This window comes from Phocoena sinus, chromosome 11 (assembly GCF_008692025.1).
Source record: "Phocoena sinus isolate mPhoSin1 chromosome 11, mPhoSin1.pri, whole genome shotgun sequence".
Classification (NCBI taxonomy): domain Eukaryota; kingdom Metazoa; phylum Chordata; class Mammalia; order Artiodactyla; family Phocoenidae; genus Phocoena; species Phocoena sinus.
The window spans coordinates 14,535,562-14,559,326 of NC_045773.1; the positions used below are offsets into that span (position 1 = coordinate 14,535,562).

Below are 23,765 nucleotides of genomic sequence, written 5' to 3' on the forward strand. Positions count from 1 at the left end.
TAGTGGCATTTTCCACATTTCAAATGGCCATTTTGTAATACCATATACATGTTTCCAAGGGCCGCCATAACAAATTACCCATAACTGAGAGGCTCAAACCAACAAATGTGTTCTCTCACAGTTCCAAAAGGCTTAAACTCTAAAATGAAACTCTCGTCAGGGTTGATTCTTTCTGGAGGGTCTGAGGCTTCTAGAAATCTTCCAATGCCTCCATCCTAGGGTCTAGTGGTTGTTGGCCATCCTTGGTTTTACTTGGCTCATAGACACATCACTTCAATCTCTGCATCCATCTTCACATCACCACCTTCTGTTTCTCTGTGTGTTTTCTTCTAAGAGGACTCCAGTCATTGGATTTAGGACCCAATCAAAATCTGTTAAGATTTTATCTTAATAAATTACATTTTCGAAGACCCTATTGCCAAATATAATCTCATTCTTAGTTTGTAGGTGGACATAAATGTTGTGGAGGACACTGTTGAACCCACAGCACTTAGCTCAGCATTTTTTGGAATTATTTCTTTTATTAGAGCTGTTCCAGATTTCTCAGACACTTTCAACACTAAAATAAGAATTGTTATTCCTTAAGGTGCAAGAGGCAATCTAAGACTTCCCTGGTGGCATAGTGGTTAAGAATCCTCCTGCCAATGCAGGGGACATGGGTTCGAGCCCTGGCCCGGGAAGATTCCACGTGCCGCAGAGCAATTAAGGCTGTGTGCCACAACTACTGAGCTTGCACTCTAGAGCTCACGAGCCACAACTGCTGAAGCCCGTGCATGTAGAGCCCACGCTCCTCAACAAGAGAAGCCACCACAATGAGAAGCCTGCGCACCACAACAAAGAGTAGCCCCCACTCGCCGCAACTAGAAAAGCCTGCGCGCAGCAATGAAGACCTAATGCAGCCAAAAATTAAAAATATAAATAAATAAATAAATTTAATAAAAAAAAAAAAAGAATCCTCCTCCTAATGCAGGGGACATGGGTTCGAGCCCTGGTCTGGGAAGATCCCACACGCCGTGGAGCAGCTAAGCCTGTGCACCACAACTACTGAGCCTGCACTCTAGAGCCCGTGAGCCACAACTATTGAGCCCGCATGCCAGAACTACTGAAGCCCGCGGGCCTAGAGCCGTGCTCCGCAGCAAGAGAGCCACCGTAATGAGAAGCCAGCACACCATAACAAAGAGTAGCCCCTGCTCACTGCAACTAGAGAAAGCCCACACACAGCAACAGAGGCCCAATGCAGCCAAAAATAAATAAATAAATTTATTTAAAAAAAGAGGCAATCTGTATTCAATGTGTCCCAAACTTACTTGAAGGCAGATTTTTTCTTTTTAAATAGCAGCTTATGATATGTTTGTTTCTTTGTTTCTTTGTTTTTTATGGACAGTTTTTTGGAAATGTTGGGGAAGACGAGCTTCAAATACTTCATATAAAACTCATTTCTTTCTCTGCCTTTCAGTTTCTCTTTGTATTCTGGCCTATTCTGGGAGGATGGAATCATTCCTAGAATAATAAAAACTAACATATAATCAGCACACATTACAGAGCAGACAGTGTATGAAATATTTTATAAAATAGTATTTAATGCATTTTAATCCTTATACAACCCTATAACAACCCTGTAGTTATTAATATTATGTCCAGGGCTTCCCTGGTGGCGCAGTGGTTGAGAGTCCGCCTGCCGATGCAGGGGACACGGGTTCGTGCCCCGATCCGGGAAGATCCCACATGCCGCAGAGCGGCTGGGCCCGTGAGCCATTGCCGCTGAGCCTGCGCGTCCGGAGCCTGTGCTCCGCAACGGGAGGGGCCACAACAGTGAGAGGCCCGCGTACCGCAAAAAAAAAAAAAAAAAAAAAAAAAAATTATGTCCATTTGACAGATAAGAAGGATGACATTCAGAGGACTGTGACTTGCCCATGTTCACACAGCTGATAATATAAGGAGCCTACACTCTTTGTCACTATGTGTGCTTCCTTTCCATGTAAGTACACATTTCTCTATTTTATCATGTTGTGCGTGTGTCCTGGGAGTGGGGGTGAGGAGGGTGCACCTGACTTGCATCACTAAGTGCTGTAGGTGCTGCTTTCTATTTATTTACTTATTTAACTTTATAAGCTCCTTAAGTTTCATTAAATGCATAATTGACTTGGAGATAAAAATGTCCACTTATGCATAACCTCTCATAACAATTTGGCTTTAACAATTCAAACAGTGGTACCACTAGCAAATCACAGATGCTGATTAGCAAGGTTTCAGGGCTGTGCTTGGAACTGCTGGCACCTCTATCACTATTACATTCAGAAAATAGATGAGGTTAGAGATAAAATGGTCTAATTAACCAGGAGCTGCTTCAGTATCCTCAGTGACCAGCCACAGATTAATCAGAAACAGACACCTTGCTTTTCAGAGGGCCCAGAGATGATGCTTAGATGTATATCAAGAACAATGCCACTAAAATAACTAATAGCCAATTATGTCTATAATCTGAAAGAACTAGTTGAGAAATTCTCTAGGGCAAACGTTGGCAGTAAAGAGGAGAGTCTCTGAATAATCTCTTGTCTCAGAGAAAATGCTTTTGTATCTCAAGAGTTTTAGAGAATCTGATGGATACAGAAATGCCAAAAGATTAATAATAAAGTTAATAATTTGAATACTCTGTTTTCATCACTGTTCTAGAGGTTTCTTCTTCCTCAGGGATTGGTTATTGATAGACATATAGGAACTGCCCTGGGCTGGGCAGAATGTTTCATGGACGTGCTTTATTTTTGTCTATTTTTGTTTACCTCTGAATCCTCAGGACCTGTAATAGTGCATATGATCATTGCTGGATACTTACTTGGTGAATAAATAAATAAATGGACAATAAAAATAGGAATCTAATATTATAATTAATTGATTTCCTATAAACCCATCACTGAACTCTTATTAAGTATAAAGGATTTAATCTGTTTTTGTCTTAACTGTATGTTTTTTAAATGAATATCTACTGAGAGCTTACTATGTGCCAGGCCCTGGTCTAAGGGCTTTGCATACATTCTAGCAGTTTACCCTCATCACAACCCTTTGTTCATTCAACAACACATATTTATTTTGTGCTTCCTCTGGGCCAGTCACTTTTAGAGGTACAGCAAACAGCAGAAAACAAAACAGATAAACAAAGAAACCCTTTTTTCTTTTGGATCTGAAAAGAAGAACGTGATATTACTATTTGTCTGAAGTCAGAAGTAGACTTGTTCCAGGGTAAACCCAGGTACTTAACTAAAGAGCCCCTACTGTTATTAAAAGCCTCTACACCAACCACCATGCTAAAGGTTTTCTGTACCATACTCCATGTACTGTTTTTGCGGTGATCACTACACTAAAGAAAGAAGGAAGATACATGCTCTCTGGATGATTGTTCAGCCTGAGCAGATGCCAAATGCTGTTAAGCAATGCCTATCTCTAAAACAAATTCTTTCTCATTGAATCACCAAGGTTAAGGGAGATATTTCCATAAGCAGAAGCAAACTAATTTGGAGTTTTTCATTAACAATAATGAGATGGGGCAGTAAGAACCTAACCTTTCATTGTTTCTTTTTGCTTTATGACAAAGAGAGCACCTTTTCAAGCTGCCTAAAAAGGAATTACTTGCTGCTGAGTTTTGTGTGAGCTTTTAGTGCTGCTCATGAAAAAAATCTTTGGCTGCTGAAATAGTGGGTATAGGTTCTTGTGTGGAATATAGGAAGTTAAAGTGATAAATCCCTAAGCAACATGGAAATAAGATTACACTAAAGGTGAGATTAGTAAGATCCAATATATAATGAATCAGATCAACCATCAAAATAGCCCCATGGGTTGTCTATAAATATATACCTGAAAAGGTCTGGTAACACCCAGGTCATTCAAGGGGTAAAGTAACAAGACAAAACTAGGGTGGGTCTAACCAAAGCTATGAGTTTTAATCTGGTACATGTAACTATGAATAACTAAAAAGCCTCTTAACAACATAGAAGTGTCTGCTTAGACCCAGAAAAGAAGAACAAAAGGAGTAAGTATTTGGAAGCGTTTTTTTTTTTTTTGCAGTACACAGACCTCTCACTGCTGCGGCCTCTTCCGTTGCGGAGCACAGGCTCCAGACGCACAAGCTCAGCGGCCATGCCTCACGGGCCCAGCCGCTCCGCAGCATGTGGGATCTTCCCGGACCGGGGCACAAACCCGTGTCCCCTGCATCGGCAGGCGGACTCTCAACCACTGGAAGACCCTGGAAGTGTTTTTATAGTACTCTTTTGGCAGGAGAGACTCTAGCATGGCCACTAAAACAATAAAATATTAATGGTTATGTGCATTTAATGAGTGTATCAACTTGTGTACATTCAGTAAAGATTAGACTTGCCCAAAGGGATGTTCAGCTCTTTGCCCTAGAGGTAATCTCTAAGCCCTTGGGCTGTCAAACCTGGTAAGAATGTCTGTTTACTTAGGGCCTAGGCCATGCTGGATAGTCTAGGCTAACAATGTGATTGGTGATGCAGAGGGTGGGAGGTAAAGCAAGACTGGGCCCTGCAGTATCAGCTTGACCTCTGGAAGGGCTTTAGCCTAAGGTAAGGCACACGGGCAGTCAACTAGTCTACATGACTGAGCCCCAGTAAAGACTCCACATCAAGACTGAGCGTGCTTCCCTGCATATGGTAATGCATCTTTCCTAGAAATAAGCACTCTGCACGGTTCCACTAGGAGAGCACACCTGAAGGCTGTGCACATGGAACTCTTCTGGACTCTGCCCTATGTGTCTCTTCCCTGGGCTAATTTGAATCAGTATGTTTTCATTGTAATAAACTGTACCAGTCAGTATAGTGGCTTTGCAGATTTCTGTGAGTCCTTTAAGGGAATTATCAAGCTTAAGAGTGATCTTGGATTGAGCTTTTACTTTTCTTTTTGGCCGCACCATGCAACTTGTGGGATGCTAGTTCCCCACCCAGGGATCGAAACTGGGCCCCCTGCAGTGGAAGCATGGAGTCAGGATTCCTAACCACTGGACTGCCAGGGAATTCCCATGAGGTGATCTTGGGACCTCCTGAATTTGCAGTTAGTACCAGAAGTGAGGGTGATCTTGGCAACTCCAGAACTTTGCAGACATATTATTTAATCCTCACAGCAAACTAATGAGGTTTAAGATCACATGGCTGAGAAGAGAACATAAACAAAATATTCTCTGACATAAATCATAACAGTATTTTCTTAGATCAGTTTCCAAAGGCAAAAGACATACCAGCTAAAATTAAAAAATGAGACTTAATCAAACTTATGAGCTTTTGCACAGCAAAGAAAACTGTAACAAAATCAAAAGATGACCTATGGACTGGGAGAATATATTAGCAAATGATGTGACCGAAAAGGGCTTAATTTCCAAAATATACAAACAGCTCCTACAACTCAATATCAAAAAAACAATCAAAAAATGGGCAGAAGACCTAAATAGACATTTCTCCAAAGAAGACATCCAGATGGTTATCAGGCACATGAAAGATGCTCAATGTCACTAATCATTAGAGAAATGCAAATCGAAACTACAATGAAGTACCTCCTTACACCAGTCAGAATGGCTATCATCAAAAAGTCTACAAATAATAAATGCTGGAGAGGGTATGGAGAAAAAGGAACCCTCCTAAGCTGTTGGTGTGAATGTAAACTGGTGCAGCCACTATGAAAAACAGTATGGGGATTCTTTTAAAACAAGTAAAAATATTGTTACCATATGACCCAGCAATCCCACTCCTGAGCGTATATCAAAAAAAATAAAAACTCTAACTCGAAAGTATAAGTGCACCCTTGGGCTTTCCTGGTGGAGCAGTGGTTAAGAATCCGCCTGCCAATGCAGGGGTAACTGGTTCGATCCCTGGTCCAGGAAGATCCCACGTGCCGTGGAGCAACAAAGCCCATGTGCCACAACTACTAAGACTGTGCTCTAGACCCCACAAGCCACAGCTACTGAGCCCATGTGCCACAACTACTGAAGCCCACATGCCTAGGGCCCATGCTTTGCAACAGGAGAAGCCACTGCAATGAGAAGCCCACACACTGCAATTAAGAGTAGCCCCTGCTCACCACAACTGGAGAAGGCTCATGTGCGTCAACAAAGACCCAACTCAGCCAAAAATAAAATAAATAAATAAATTTATACTAAAAAAAACAAAAGGATACATGCACCCTAATGTTCGTTGCAGCACTGTTTACAATAGCCAAGACATGGAAGCAACCTAAGTGTCCATCCACAGATGAATGGATAAAGAAGATGTGCTATATTTATATAAAATGGAATATAACTCAGGCATAAAAAAGAATGAAATATTGCCATTTGCAGCAATATGGATGGACCTAGAGATTATCATACTAAGTGAAGTACATCAGACAGAGAAAGACAAATATTATATAACACTTATATGTGGAATCTAAAAAATAATACAAACAAAGCTATATACAAAATAGAACCAGACTTACAGACTTAGAAAACAATATTATGGTTACCAAAGGGGAAAGGTGGGGGGAGGGATAAATCAGCAGTATGGGACTTGCAGGTATATACTACTATATATAAAATAGATAAACAATAAGGATTTACTGTATAGCATAAGGAACTATATTCAATATCTTATAATAACCTATAATGGAAAATAATCTGAAAAAGAATGTATATACATATATATGTGTATATATGTGAAACACTTTGCTGTATACCTGAAGTTAACACAACATTGTAAATCAACTACACTTCAATTTAAAAAGAAAAAGAGAAAAAGATTACATAGCTAAGAAGTGGCCAATTTAAGGTTTGAAACCCAAAAGCCTGACTGCTAAAGTCATACATTAATCACTTTTCAGTTCTCACACTAGTGTAGAAATCAGTAAGGATGGTACTCTGTAAGGGACAGGGAGGATTTATAAAACTTCACCATAACTCTAACACAGTCTCAAGACTATCCATTTTTTATGCTGGCCAACCAACTTCTTGATACCTAATTGTTTTAAAATGTAGGTTTTATTATTATTCAGGTATAGTAAGGACAACAGATTTAGGAGATGACTGCCATTAAAAAGATAGTTCAGTATTTGTTTTTCTCCTTCTGAATTACTTCACCCTGTATGACAGACTCTAGGTCCATCTACTGCAATACCATATGATAACACATATATATGGACTCTAAAAACAAAAATGGTTCTGAAGAACCTAGGGGCAGGACAGGAATAAAGACACGGATGTAGAGAATGGACTTGAGGACACGGGGAGTGGGAAGGGTAAGCTGGGACGAAGTGAGAGAGTGGCATGGACATATATACACTACCAAATGTACAATAGGTAGTGGGAAGCAGCCACATAGCACAGGGAGATAAGCTCGGTGCTTTGTGACCACCTAGAGGGGTGGGATAGGGAGGGTGGGAGGGAGGGAGATGCAAGAGGGAAGAGATAGGGGGACATATGTATATGTATAACTGATTCACTTTGTTATACAGCAGCAACTAACACACCATTGTAAAGCAATTATACTCCAATAAAGATGTTAAAAAAAAAAAAAAAGTTTGTTACAGTTCCCAAAAGCAGGGGAGATTCCATGCCATGCAAGCCTACACAGGGAAGCACCAGTGTCAGTCAGGAGGCAGAGGAAGTGGAGGCGAGAGCTTGTACTGTGATTTCCATAGGAAGAAACAGGGAAGGCAGGCTAAGAAGGTTTAGGATTGACTAGTTTGAATACTTTCAGCAGCCTCTGGGGTCTAGGGTCTGTCTCTAGTTGTCTGATAACTGCCCCTGAGGTGATTAGGGCTGGGGAATAGTGGCCCGGAGTGTGAGATCCCAATAAAGGAGGTGGTTTGGGTATGGACTCTAATAGGTTGGTTTGCATATGAAAGACAGCTCAATGGTGTCTCTAGAAACTGGGTAGCCCTGGGAGGGGCAGACCCTCCAGGGTCAGCAAGGCCCCAGATGGCAAAGTAACAGAAATACAGAAAATGAGATGGCATGATTATTCAATAATCCATACTGCCAGGTAGCAGGAAACAAGAAATAGGGTATACACCCACAATGAGTCAATATCACCCCCAAGGAGGTGAAAATTAGTTCCAAGGAGTGGAGAGGATGGTGAAAAAAAATGTTACTTTTTATGTATAAAGCACAGGACTACGTATGTGAATAAATAAACAGAATATATATGGTATTAAAGCTTCATGGGTGGGGGACTGAGTGGGCCCCTTTGTGGCAAAAGGAGAGTGGAAATAAAATAAAAGTTGAGAAAAACTGGAATAAAGTATCCTAGATAATGAATGTAAATATTCTGTTAAGTGAAAAACAATCCATTATAATAATATATTATTAATGTACTAATATATTAATATAAATTTTTTTCTGATTTATATATAAAGTCATATAAATTTGCTCAGCAAGTGTTTGTCCATAAGACCTGATCAACTCTGTGCCAAGAAAACCTAGTCTCCAAAGCCACAGAACTGAGAATCAGACTCTGAAGGGTGATGAGTGAAACTCCACTATTCTCTGCTTGGGCACCACCATTTCTCTAAAAGATTTCCTATCTTCTCCCTCTAAAATATCATTAATGTTATAAAGACATCTTGTAAAACAGAGATTTGTGCTTTTAAGTGGCTGGGGGTGGAGGAGCAGCTCTATACTCACCAAGAGTTTGCTGATCTTAGATTGGCTCGAGTATTTCTGGGTTAATTGTTCTTTCTCTTTTTTATAATTTCTGCTGCATCTGAGAGAATAAGGGAGGTAATCAGAAATGCAATGGGTAGTGCCCACTTTGGCAAAATGAAGTAAAATTGGCCTGATACAAAGAAGATGAGCATAGGACTTGCATAAGGATGACACAAATGTTTTTGAGACATTCCATTTTTTCTTCCTTCTTTATTGAAAAAAAGACATGAGAAACTACCTGGAATAATGGAAATGTTTTATATCTTGTTTTGAGTGACTACAACTATAAAAACTTATTAAACTGAACACAAGATCATTGTATTTTATTGAATATTAAACATGCTTTAATTTTTAAAATGAGTGCTGTGAGAAGACTGAAACAATGATTTAACTCTGGGGTTTGCAGGTTTGACTGCCTTATATATAACTAAGGTTGAATAAATAGAGCACTAAGCATAAGCTTATTGTACTTTATATAACAGATGAAACTGCATTGGAAAATCACATATTTATAAATTGAAGAGTTCATGAGAAAATGGAGGCCCACAGATAAAACTGACTTTACAAATATTGCAGCTGGAAGAAGAGCAGCACTAGAGGGAAAAGTATCCAAGAGCATGCCCAGATTGCTTACCGCACGCTAGGTATTGTACTGGCATTTCAAATTCCTTATTTCATTGATTGTTTATACCAACCCTATGAAGAAGTCACTGCTAAAAATCCATTTTTACCTTTTGAACAATGACAGGTTAAGTGACCTACCCAAGGTTACAAAGCTAAAAATGGTAAAGCTAAATCTTGAGGCTCTATTTCTGATGTCAAAGTCTGTACTCTTGACAACCAAGGCATATTACTTCCATTCAGTCATTGTAGGTTAGCTTAGGCTAGTTTAATTATGCATGATGAGCCATTAAATGGCAACTTGAATCATATTGGCCACTCTACTTTTAAATATGTAAAAGTATAAATATGTGCTATAACAATAGCACAGCCAAACCTGATTATTTTAATCTCTTTAATTCGGTTAAATGGCAGAATTTTAATGTCTCAGTATGGTCAGCAGCATTCCATTAAGTCAATACAGCAACTTCAGGCAAATTAATGTACATATGAAATACAGAGCTGCAAAAAAGACGGGAGGAGCTGATTGAGTTTACTGAGTCATTCTTGTGATCTTGACCCTAGATTTTTATGCACTTGGCTTGTCGGGTATACATAATTTGTGAGTAGTTTGCGTACCTGTGCTAATTTAATTGCATTATAGGTGAGCTAAGCAGAGAAAGCAATAATGAACACATTGAAAAGAGAAGATTCCAGTGAACACATTGAAAAGAGAAGGTTCCAAGCTGTCTAAGTGAGGGTAGAGAGAGAAAAAAAAAAAAAAAAAAATTATTATTTGAGGGAAGTTTTGAAGCTTCCTTTACACTGGTTGTGTGTGTGAATATTTGTTTGTGTGTGTGTGTGTGTATGTGTGTGTATATATATATATATATATATAATCGATGTCATTGTTGTTACTGATGCACACATAAAACTCAACAGCATGTGTGGATCTGTGACAAAAAGGAATCCTTTTGGACTTAAGCCAAATCTTTCTACCTCCAGAAGAGTAAAACCTATTCTGAAACTAATATGCAGCAAACAAGGGACATTTGCCTCCAATGTTGCAAATGACATGTATTATGATCCATATAGGCAACAGTTTCCTACAACCAGAATGCTGGACAGAGAAAAGCTTCCTGGGCAAAAAATATTTATTTTAGGTTTTGAAAGATAGTAGTAGTTTTCCAGGAAGACAAGATAAGTATAAATATTCTTGGAAGAGGCACTAGCAACTAAAACAGGTATAGAGAAATCAAAAAACACGGTGTCTTCTTAAAGCATAAATAGTTTGGTAAAAGTGGGAATTTGTAGTACCCTAGGGGAATGAATCACGGAAGGCTTTTTGGCCATGCACGGATTTTGGATATTATCCTATAAGGATCTTTTAGATGAGTTTGTCCATTATGAAAATATGAGATTTAAAAAAAAGGTTAATGGGGGCCCAATCTGAACGTATCAAAAGGAGGTTGTAGATTGAAGACTTATTTGGCACGCAAATAAGACTATTCTAGACAGATAAGCAATCACACATGTACAGAAGAAAAAAAAAAAAGAAAAAGCCCAAACCAAAAAACAGCCTTGCCCTAAGTACCGGGGAATTGGGTCAGTACAGGAAAACTGAACTGGAAGATTTTTTTTTTTAATATAAATTTATTTATTTATTTATTTTTGGCTGTGTTGGGTCTTTGTTGCTTCACGCAGGCTTTCTCTAGTTGCGGTGAGCGGCGGTTACTCTTTGTTGCATTGTACGGGCTTCTCATTGCAGTGGCTTCTTTTGTTGTGAGGCACAGGCTCTAGGCACGTGGGCTTCAGTAGTTGTGGCACATGAGCTCAGTAGTTGTGGCTCGTGGTCTCTAGAGCACAGGCTCAGTAGTTGTGGCACACGGGCTTAGTTGCTCCGCGGCATGTGGGATCTTCCCACACTAGGGCTCGAACTCGTGTCCCCTGCATTGGCAGGAGGATTCTTAACCACTGCGCCACCACAGAAGTCCATTGGAAGATTTTTAATAGAAAAACAGTGGAAACAGTTTCACATCATATTCTTCAGTAGAGGCTTGGGAGGAAACCCACTGTTCTCCAGGAGGTAATTGAATGTTCCCATTTTCTATATTTCAATTGAAAATTTTTTCACTATATTTTGGGCTATTATTTATCTTGGTCCTTGACAATATTCATTTTTGAGGTTATAGTGTATAGTCATTTCTCATTTTGTATTTTTGGTTTTTTGAAATAAAAAGCATTTTAAAAACTTCTAATAGTTTGTTTTTTTAACCAAAATCAAGTCCTCAGAGACTATAGAAAAACTAAGTGTACAATGGGATGGCAAATTCTGTATATGTAGTACTGGCCTATGGATGTGTATGTAAACACACTATGCTTTCTATAAAAGATCAGGTGAAAACTGTGCCCATGGAGAAGGACTTTTGTGCAGCAGACACACATTCTAATTATTTCATCCTCATTGGCTTCTGTACAGCTCAAAGGAATGTAAGGAAGGGGGTGAAGGTGTAGGAAAGAAAAAAAGTGGTATGTATATATGGAACTGATGTTAGCAAAAAAGTGCTTTATTACACATCAGGCAGTTTTTTGAGCTTGCTTAGTTCCCGATGGAAGGTTTTCACTGTAGGGGGCAATTGACCATAGGAAATAATCAGTGGGAAGCCTATGAATTGTAAAAAAAAAAACAACAAAGGCTTTTGCAAGTCATTCTATGTGGATAAATAGGTAAAAATCCTCACATTGGGGGCATTTATGAGGACCCACTGGCCTTACCTCTTTACCTCCCATTTCCCCTAATTGGCTTCACTCCTCAACTTCTTCTCTTTTCCTCTTAGGCAATGTGAAATAGACCTTTATACATGACAAGATTTCTTTTATATTTCTATTTGGACAGGGAGAATGGGGAGAAACCATACTGAAAAGGGCAACTTATCATACCTCGTTTTTCCCCGTTTATTATAAAAATAAGAGTACAACTGAGGGACTTCTGCTGAGTGTGGCAGCCACTTCAGCACTGTAAAAGGGGCTCCAGCTGTAAAGGGTCTCTAGCCAACTAGATGGAGCAGCACTTCTCACCACAGCCACGTTCAGGTTGTCTTTTCCAAACAGACAGCTAAATTAGGAGTTAAGAGATGCCCACGTAGGCTTTTATGCTGCAAATAAAAGATGAAAGAGCCCTAACTTACAGGAAATATTAAAGAAAGAAAAACACCTAGGCGGAAAGCAGAGTAGCTAAATGACTTGCATTTGGGTTTTATTTTGCTGGTCAGTCCACAGGACTCAATATTTTGTTCATTTTAAATTCATTCTAAATTAAACATATTTTTGTGAAAATTTCCCAAAATGGTTAAAATGAGACAGGTCTTTTTCTCTCCTAGGTAATTTTGGGAGACTGGTTGGAATTTGTTAACCCATGTGTGAAAATCGCGTTTACATTCGCATGAATGTCTGCAGGTATGTGATGTTCTCATATATAAACATAGATCTACAAATCTCTTTTCAAAGCATAGGTAACCCTTTAGTAACATCAGCCATCTCTGTGGTTCAATGCTGACACCCTTCTGGGTACGGCTCAAAATGACGTCTTTCAAAAATTCATGGAAATAACTCTTTTATGTTGAGATTTTACTATCTTGTACTAGCTTTCATTTTCTTCAATATACTACTAACATATATGCAAAATCTTATCTTTTACATTACACAATTTCCATCCCAAAAGTCACATCCTGTTTCCTTTTTTTTTTTTTTTTGCGGCACGTGGACCTCTCACTGTTGTGGCCTCTCCCGTTGCGGGGCACAGGCTCCGGACGTGCAGGCCCAGTGGCCACGGCCCACGGGCCCAGCTGCTCCATGGCACGCGGGATCCTCTCGGACGGGGGCACGAACTTGTGTCCTTCGCACCGGCAGGCAGACTCTCAACCACTGCGCCACCAGGGAAGCCCCTGTTTCCTTTTTTAGTCCTCTTATTATTTGGGCAGTGTCTTGAAGTTGGTACATGAATCAATGAATATTTATTAAATGAATGAAAGTAACAAAGCCCTAAAATTTATTGATAAGATTACATCTGTCTCTAGGAACTAAAAAATAGCAATAATTAAGAATAAACATTTCATAGTTCATAATCTGTACAAGACGCTGTTTTATTAATTTATATAATCCTCATAAAACTTCATGAGATGTCATTATTAATATCTCAGTGTTACAGATAAGAGCAGTGAGATGCAGAGATGTAATGTATTCAAGTTGACAGTGGCAAAGCAAGGATTTGAACCAATGCAGCCTTCAGGCTGTGCTCTTAATTACTATGCTATATATAGCTTTCCTGACAGACTATATTTATTATGTCTGTTGTAAGTGCTTTACATGCACTAATTCATTTGTACCATGAATTCTATTTACAGAAGCTGGCTGTAAGCCATGATGGGTTATATTAGCACTTTCATTGGCCTTTAACAATACCAAACATAGGCTGAGGATTTCATACTTCTGTTGTTTTATTCTAATGCAGTGGTTATAAAAATGTGGATTGGAAAACCAGGGGTCCCCAGTATCCTTTTAGCTCATCCATTTGCATAGTCAAAGCTCTTCTAGATACCAAAGAAAGTGTTTCGTAAGTTTTTTGTTCTTTTTCTCTTCACATATTTTATAAAATTTTTTAAAACATGCAGTATTCATTGTGGAAGAGATAAGAAACCCTGAGTGTAAAAACTACAGCAAATAGATGGAAAATTTTAAAAGAAATCATGGACTTGGGATTGGTTCACGTTGGCAGAGTAGAAGGACCTGTGCTCACTCATTCTTGTGAGAGCACCGGAATCACAACTAACTGTCATTGACAGGAAGACACTGGAACTCACCAAAAAATTACCCCACATCCAAAGACAAAGGAGAAGCCACAATTAGACGGTAGGAGGGGCGCAATCACAATAAAATCAAATCCGATAATGGCTGGGTGGGCGACTCACAAGCTAGAGAACAATTATAACACAGAAGTACACCCACTGGAGTAAAGGTTCTGAGCCCCACGTCAGGTTTCCCAACCTGGGGGCCCAGCAATGGGAGGAGGAATTCCCAAAGAATCAGACTTTGAAGCCTAGTGGAATTTGATTGCAGGATGTCTACAGGACTGGGGGAAACAGAGACTCCACTCTCGGAGGGCACACACAAAGTAGTGTGTACAGCAGGAACCAGGAGGAAGCAGTGACCCCATAGGAGGCTGAACCAGACTTACCTGCTAGTCTTGGAGGGTCTCCTGCAGAGGTGGGGCGTGCCTGTGGCTCACTGCAGGGGCAAGGACACTGGCAGCAGAAGTTCTGGGAAGTACTCCTTGGCCTGAACCTCCCAGAGTCCACCGTAAGCCCCACCAAAGAGCCAGTAGTCTCCAGTTCTGGGTCGCCTCAGGCCAAACAACCAACAGGGAGGGAACTCTGCCCACCAATCAGCAGACAAGCAAATTAAAGTTTTACTGAGCTCTGCCCACCAGAGCAACACCCAGCTCTACCCACCACCAATCCCTCCCATCAGGAAGTTTGCACAAGGCTCTGAGATAGCCTCATCCACGAGAGGGCAGACAGCAGAAGAGAAAAGAACTACAATTCTGCAGCCTGTGGAATGAAAACCACATTCACAGAAAGATAGACAAAATGCAAAGTCAGAGGACTATGTACCAGATGACTGAAAGAAGATAAAACCCCAGAAACACAACAAATGAAGTGGAGATAGGCAACATGCCAGGAAAAGAATTCAAAATAATGATAGTGAAGACGATCCAGGACCTTGGAAAAAGAGTGGTGGCAAAGATCGAGAAGATGCAAGAAATGTTTAACAAAGACCTAGAAGAATTAAAGAACAAGCACCTAGAAGAATTAAAGAACAAACAAACAGAGGTGCCTAGAAGAATTAAAGAACAAGCACCTAGAAGAATTAAAGAACAAACAAACAGAGGTGAACAATACAATAACTGAAGTGAAAAACACACGAGAAGGAATCAATAGAATAACTGAGGCAGAAGAACAGATAAGTGACCTGGAAGACAGAATGGTGGAATTCACTTCCACAGAACAGAATAAAGAACAAGCAAGAAAAGAAATGAAGACAGCCTTAAAGACCTCTGGGACAACATTAAATGCACCAACATCCACATTATAGGGGTCCCAGAAAGAGAAGAGAGAGAGAAAGGACCTGAGAAAATATTTCAAGAGATTATATTTGAAAACTTCCCTAATATGGGAAAGGAAATGGCCACCCAAGTCCAGGAAGCACAGAGAGTCCTAGGCAGGGTAAACCCAAGGAGAAACATGCCAAGATACATAGTAATCAAATTGCGAAAAATTAAAGATAAAGAAAAATTATTAAAAGCAACAAGAGAAGAACAAATAACATACAAGGGAACTCCCATAAGGTTAACAGCTCATTTCTCAGCAGAAACTCTACAAGCCAGAAGGGAGTGGAACGATTATCATAAAGTGATGAGAGGGAAGAAACTACAACCAAGATTACTCTGTCAGCAAGGAACTCATTCAGATTCGATGGAGAAATCAAAAGCTTTACAGACAAGCAAAAGCTAAGAGAATTCAGTACCATCAAACCAGCTTTACAACAAATGCTAAAGGAACTTCTCTAAGTGGGAAACACAAGAGAAAAAAAGACGTACAAAAACAAACCCAAAACAATTAAGAAATGGTAATAGGAGCATACATATTGATAATTACCTTAAATGTTCCAACCAAAAGACACAAGTTCGCAGAATGGATACAAAAACAAGACCCGTGTATACGCTGTCTACAAGAGACCCACTTCAGACCTAGGGTAACATACAGACTGAAAGTGAGGGGATGGAAAATGATGTACCATGCAAGTGGAAATCAAAAGAAAGCTGGAGTAGCAATACTCAAATCAGATAAAATAGACTTTAAAATAGAGAATGTTACAAGAGATAAGGAAGGATACTACATAATGATCAAGGGATCAGTCCAAGAAGAAGATATAACAATTATAAATATATATGTACCCAACGTAGGAACACCTCAATACATAAGGCAAATGTTAACACCTATAAAAGAGGAAATCGACAGTAAAACAATAATAGAGGGGGACTGGCACCTCACTTACACCAATGGACAGATCATCCAGACAGCAAATTAATAAGGAAACACAAGCTTTAAATGACACAATAGACCAGATAGATTTAATTGATATTTATAGGACATTCCATCCAAAAACAGCAGATTACACTTTCTTCTCAAATGCAAACAGAACATTCTCCGGGATAGATCACATCTTGAATCACAGATCAAGCCTCGGTAAATTGAAGAAAATTGAAATATCAAGCATCTTCTGACCACAACTCTATAACATTAGAAATCAATTACAGGGAAGAAAATATAAAAAAACACAAACACATGGAAGCTAACCAAGAGATCACTGAAGAAATCGAAGAGGAAATTAAAAAATACCTAGAGACAAATGACAATGAAAACATGACGATCCAAAACCTATGGGATGCAGCAAAAGCAGTTCTAAGAGGGAAGTTTATAGCTATACAAGCCTACCTCAAGAAACAGGAAAAATCTCAAATAAACACTCTAACCTTAAACCTAAAGGAACTAGAGAAAGAAGAACAAACAAAACCCAAAGTTAGTAGAAGGAAAGAAATCATAAAGATCAGAGCAGAAATAAATGAAATAGAAACAAAGAAAACAATAGCAAAGATCAATAAAACTAGAAGCTGGTTCTTTGAAAAGATAACAAATTTGATAAACCTTCAGCCAGACACATCAAGAAAAAGAGGGTGAACACTCAAATCAATAAAATTAGAAATGAAAAACGAGAAGTTACAACAGACACTGCAGAAATAGAAAGCGTGATAAGAAACTGCTACAAGAAACTCTGTGCCAGTAAAATGGACAACCTGGAAGAAAAGACAAATTCTTAGAATGGTATAAGCTTCCAAGACTGAACCAGGAAGAAATAGAAAATATGAACAAACCAATCACAAGTAATGAAATTCAAACTGTGATTAAAAATCTTCCAACAAACAAAACTCTAAGCCCACATGGCTTCACAGGTGAATGTTATCAACATTTAGAGAAGAGGTAACAACCAGCCTTCTCTAACTCTTCCAAAAAATTGCAGAGGAAGTCACGCTCCCAAACTCATTCTATGAGACCCCCATCACCCTGATACCAAAACCAGACATAAATACTAGAAAAAAGAAAATTACATACCAATATCACTGATTAATATAGACGCAAAAATTCTCAACAGAATACTAGCAAACAGAATCCGACAACACATTAAAAGGATCATACACTATGATCAAGTGGGATTTATCCCAGGGATGTAAGGATTCTTCAATATACACAAATCAATCAGTGTGATACACTATATGAACAAATATGATCATCTCAGTAGATGCAGAAAAAGCTTTTGACAAAATTCAACACCCATTTATGATAAAAAAAACTCTCCAGGAAATGGACATAGAGGGAAGCCACCTCAACATAAAAAAGGCCGTATACAACATACCCACAGCAAACATCATTCTCAATGGTGAAAAACTGAAAGCATTTCCTCTAAGATGAACAAGACAAGGATGTCCACTCTCGCCACAGTGATCAGAGAATAAAAAGAAATAAAAGGAAAAGATGAAGTAAAACTGCCACTGTTTGCAGATGACTTGATACTATACATAGATAATCTTAAAGATGCCACCAGAAAACTACTAGAGCTAATCAATGAATTTGGTAAAGTAGCAGGATACAAAATTAATGCACAGAAATCTCTTGCATTCCTATACACTAACAATGAAAGATCAGAAAGAGCAATTAAGGCAAGAGTCCCAATCACCATTGCAACAAAAAGAATAAAATACCTAGGAATAAACCTGGCTAAGGAGATAAAAGACCTCTACTCAGAAAACTAAAAGACACTGATGAAACAAATCAATGATGACACAAACCGATGGAGAGAGATACAAGTTCTTGGATGGGAGGAATCAATATTGTGAAAATGACTCTACTACCCAAAGCAATCTACAGATTCAATGCAATCCCTATCAAATTACCAATGGCATTTTTTACAGACCTAGAACAAAAAACCTTAAAATTTGTATGGAGACACAAGAGATCCCGCGTAGCCAAAGCAATCTTGAGGGAAAAAAATGGAGCTGGAGGAATCCGACTCCCTGACTTTAGACTATACTACAAAGCTACAGTAATCAAGACAATATGGTATTGGTACAAAAACAGAAATATAGATCAAGGGAACAGGTTACAAAGCCCAGAGATAAACCCATGCACCTATGGTCAAGTAATCTATGACAAAGGAGGCACAATACAGAATGGAGAAAAGACATCTCTTCAGTAAGTGGTGCTGGGAAAACTGGACAGCTACATGTTAAAGAATAAAATTAGAACACTCCCTAACACCATACAGAAAAATAAACTCAAAATGGATTAAAGACCTAAATGTAACAGACACTATAAAACTCTTAGAGGAAAACATAGGAAGAACATTCTTTGAAATAAATCACAGTAAGATCCTTTTGATCCACCTCCTAGAATAATGGAAATAAAAACAAAAATAAAGAAATGGGGCCTAATGAAACTTAAAAGCTTTTGCACAGCAAAGGAAACTGTAAACAAGATGAAACGACAGCCCTCAGAATGGGAGAAAATATTTGCAAATGAAGCAACTGACAAAGGATTAATCTCCAAAATATCTAAACAGCTCATGCAAGTCAATATTAAGAAAACAGTCAACCCAATCCAAAAATGGGCAGAAGACCTAAATAGACATTTCTCTAAAGAAGACATGCAGACGGCCAAGAGGCACATGAAAAGGTGCTCAACATCACTAATTATTAGAGAAATGCCAATCAAAACCACAATGAGGTATCGCCTCACACCAGTCAGAATGGCCATCATCAAAAAATCTACAAACAACAAATGCCGGACAGGATGTGGAGAAAAGGGAACCCTCTTGCACTGTTGGTGGGAATGTAAATTGATACAGCCACTATGGAGAACAGTATGGAGGTTCCTTAAAAAACTAAAAATAGGATTATGATATGATCCAGCAATCCCACTACTGGACATATACCCAGAGAAGACCATAATTCAAAAAGACACATGCACCCCTATGTTCATTGCAGCACTATTTACAATAGCCAGGTCATGGAGGCAACCTAAATGCCCATTGATAGAGGAATGGATAAAGAAGAAGTGGTACATATATACAATGGAATATTACTCAGCCATAAAAAGGAACAAAATTGGGTCATTTGTAGAGATATGGATGGACTTAGGAACTGTCATACAGAGTGAAGTAAGTCAGAGAAAAAGAAATATCGTATACTAACACATATATGTGGTTTGCAAGGCAGAAATAGAGACACACATGTAGCGAACAAGCATATGGATACCAAAGGGGGAAAGCGGTGGGTGGGGAGTGGTGGAATGAATTGGGAGATTGGGATTGACATCTATACACTAACACGTATATGTATCTATTTTACTAATATGTAAACTAGATAGCTAATTAAGAAAAGAAATCATGCATCTGCTCCTTAAATCCATTAATTTTAAGGAGAAGGGGTTTTGAGGTCACCCATATCCCACCAAACTGGATCTATTAACTACTGAACCATCTTAAATTCCTTATTAAAGATGTAACAAGCAATGATTATTCCACAAATTTTAAGAATGATTCTTTACTCTCTAACTTCTGTTAATGGGATGCCAATACTTTAGTGTATGTACATTTTATTTTTTACCATTTCCAGTAAAGCTGCTCTTTCCTCTAATCCATACCAAAGTTATGTTAAGGTAATGCTAAAATAAGCACTAGTTATTCCTAATTCTATAAAGACAACCAACAAATTCTTATATATTAATTTTACATTCCCATGTGATTCCCTAATTGAACTTCTGGTGAGAAATACCAGGAATGAAAATGTTCTAATAAAAAATACATAATTCCATAAGCTTTGCCGTTCACACAAATGCTTAATTCCTAGGCTATGTAAGTTTTTTTCAGTCTGCAGTTAGCTGTTTAATCGTTTCCTAGGACCAGTATAAAAGTCATTACTTATTTTAAGATATTCATACAGAGAGGCATCATTATATTCCATTGCAATCAGTATATTAGTTATCTTATAACTAGTTCCAAATTTGGGCTCTGGTTTTTTATTTTTAACATGAATAAGTTTGTGTCCTTCAGATATGGTATTACTATTACATGTACTATATGTAACTATCCTACACATAAACATCAGACTTTGTAGACATATATCCACCATTAAGTTAAAGGGTGGCATCTTTATGATATATACTAATCTCAAAGCATATTCTTCTCAATTAAACATCATTAGAATTTTTGATAACAATCAAAGCAAATAATTAATAATAAAACTTTTCAATCTACTGTATAAGCATCACCTTCCTTGAAATTTCTGGGTTAGACCTAGATTCATTGACATATACTATCTCTTCTATTACACTTCTATAATATTCCTTAGGCAAAATTATCTGCCAATTACAGAATAGAAAAAGTGTGGTGGGAAGACTCTAAAAATGACCCCCAGTGACCCTGCCTCCTGGTATTGGGCATCTTTGTGTAATCCCCTGCCCTTGAGTGTAGGTTTGACCTGTGACTTGCTTCTAACCAGTAGAACACAGCAGAGGGGATGAAATGTCATTTCCGTGATTAGGTACATAAGATTATAACTTCCCTTTTGCTAGAAAATTGTCTCACTTGCATAGTCAATTTGCACAGTTTAACAAAGTAAGCAGCTGTGTGTAGATACCCATGTGATAATGAATTGAGGGCATCCTTTGGCCAATAGCCAGCAAGTGGCTGAAGCTCTCAATCTAACAATATTCAATAAACTGAATTCTGTCAACAAGCATATGACTATGAAAGCAGATCCTTTCCCAGTTGGGTTTTCAGATAAAAACCCAGTCATGGCCGGCACCTTGTTTGCCACTTTCAGATGAGACCTCAAATCAAAGAACCCAGATGAGCTGTAGCCAGACTACTGACCCACAGAAACTGTGACATAATAGATGGGTGCTGTTTTAAGCCTCTAATTTAATGGTATTATTGTACCATAATATTATTATGGCAGTGTTTTAATACAGCATCAGAAACTTAATATAGTAACTCAGGCACCTGTTCTCTTTGAAGCCAGAAACAGAATTAGGGCTTTGATTCCTAGAGGTGCCCCTCTTCTTAAAAGTAAAAAAATAACTAAATTATATGAAAATATGGGAATGAACCTAGAATGCCGAGAGAATAAGTGGCACTGAGGATTACAAAAATATGAAATCCAGTTGTATACTGTACAATAAGTAGAATACTGGCCCTTGCAAAACAGTTTCATACTTAACTAATGTGGAAAGAAAAAATATTTATGATCATGACCAAGAGCCTGGTTATATCAGCCTCTTATGAACCCACTTTTTTTTAATTTAAATATTCACTTATATATTTTTCATACATTTAAAGTTTCCAATTGACCAATAAAAAATATTAATCCATGGTTCCTCTTTGAATAAGTGAAATTGTCTTAATAGAAGAATTTGTCACATTTTATCTTCAGATTCACAGCTACCTTTACTTTCTCTATGCTGATTTTTATTTCACTGTTACTTTTTTTCTGATGATAATCTTGATGTTAAAATGGTTATATATTTCTGAGAACTGTAAGTTTCAGTGTGAAGTTAGCAGCATTATATGTTGCCTTTTAAATTCTATGCCTATGTATATAGAGTATTTCATCTTGGCCTTTTAAAAAACCACTACTTTAGCTCACACATGAAGGAAAAAGAGAGACCATGCCCATGAAAATTATACCAATGCTTTTTAGCACAATAAGTCAACAATAGAATTAAAATAAAATAAAATAATTATTTGAGACAATACATTTTATGCATTAAACTTGGACTTCTACAGAGCTGATCTTTAGGTGTATCTTGTGAAAAGCTATAGAATGAATTCCTCCAGGATTACTTTTAAAGGAAGAAATTAAATTTTCCATGCAACACCACTATGTATACAAGAAAAAATATTCATAGATGCATGATAAACATTTTAATTGGATTACACTTTTATAGCTAGAACTGAAATATAATTTTATGTCACAAGCATTCAGGCACATTTTATCAATTTTATGTTCTTTTACCCATATGAAATGTGTGATATATGATATAAATATACACACACTTTGTATAGGAGTTACATTTTTGAAGGCTAAAAACAAAAAAAGCCAGAGAAAATGTCAATAGAAGATGCTTGCCTTTATCTTAATGCTGTGTTTTAAACTAAGAGAATATTCACTATAACTACATATTTGCCATACTTGCTCAGGCTGATGATACTATTTTGAATTCGAAAAACATTATCAAGACTTGCTCAAAATGAACTACCAAGTAACTGTGGTTCTATAGTGACTTCAGAAAACAGAACACCCTGTCTTCCATGACTGACTGATGTAGGACTGTGGAAACAAACTATAGGGAAAGTCCATTAACTGAAGTACCTCTTTGAAAACTGGAGAAGGAAGATGGTCATTGTCAGACTCTAACCATGATAGGTGAAATATAATTACTAAAATTTCATACATAGGAATGCTAAGTTAGTTTTGTCTCTCTGGGATATTGGGATAAAACAATGAGTTAATTCTTCTACCATTCCTGAACAAAGGTCTTAGAAGAGTAGCTGGAAATGGTTGATGAGATATTAGTAAAAAGGATGAATATTAAAATGTCTTGAAATAATACACTATATACTGAGTGTGTCAAAAGTTTAAAGCTTCGAAAAGCAGAAGGAAAAGATCTTCTGGAGAGACAGCCATGGTGATAGGAGTGATGTTGGTAGGATTGTCAGGGTGACGGCTGATGGTGAGCAGAAAGGGTGTTTTGCTCTGGAGTGTTTGGAAGGGCACAAATGTGTGGAATACATACACATCAAATATTCTATTCAGTAGTCTTTTGTAAATGTTATTACTGTTTGTATTCTTTATACAGTATAAGCCTGACTGAGCAGAATAAAATGCTCTCAAATATCAATTTTCCACACCCATGAATAGCCTAGCTGTTTAAGTCATGAGGCATTAACATTGACACAAACAAATCACAAGGATAGAGCACCCTATGTGCAAGGCACACACCTAGCAAGAAATGTTCACCTTGTAAACTCAAAACTGCATAAACATAATACCTGGAGACACACATATACACAAATGCTTAAAAGTGCATGTATAACTTTGTGTCTCAAAAAGACGTAGCCCAAAAGTTTAGATGTTTGTATTAACAGAGCACTTAAAAAAAAACAAAACAAAGCAAAAATAAACTCTATATTGCTTGTCGTAAAAATTTTTTGTTTACATTGATTTTTTTTTTTTTGTAAAACAAGATGAAATCTCAAAAAAGCAAAGATTTGGAATGATTAATAAAGCAGCTTGCATGATTTGATGATGCACATATAA

At 37.9% G+C, this 23,765-nt stretch overlaps 1 protein-coding gene and 1 non-coding gene across 4 annotated transcripts in view; one reads left to right on the forward strand and one right to left on the reverse strand.

Annotated features, from left to right (window-relative positions):
* Positions 1-23,765, reverse strand: part of CNTN6 (contactin 6) — a 293,620-nt gene that overhangs the window by 172,753 nt on the left and 97,102 nt on the right. The gene's annotated exons all lie outside the window — the stretch shown is intronic.
* LOC116762949 lies at positions 8,772-8,876 on the forward strand. Its single transcript, XR_004352377.1, has one exon. It is a non-coding gene; the product is annotated as a U6 spliceosomal RNA (small nuclear RNA).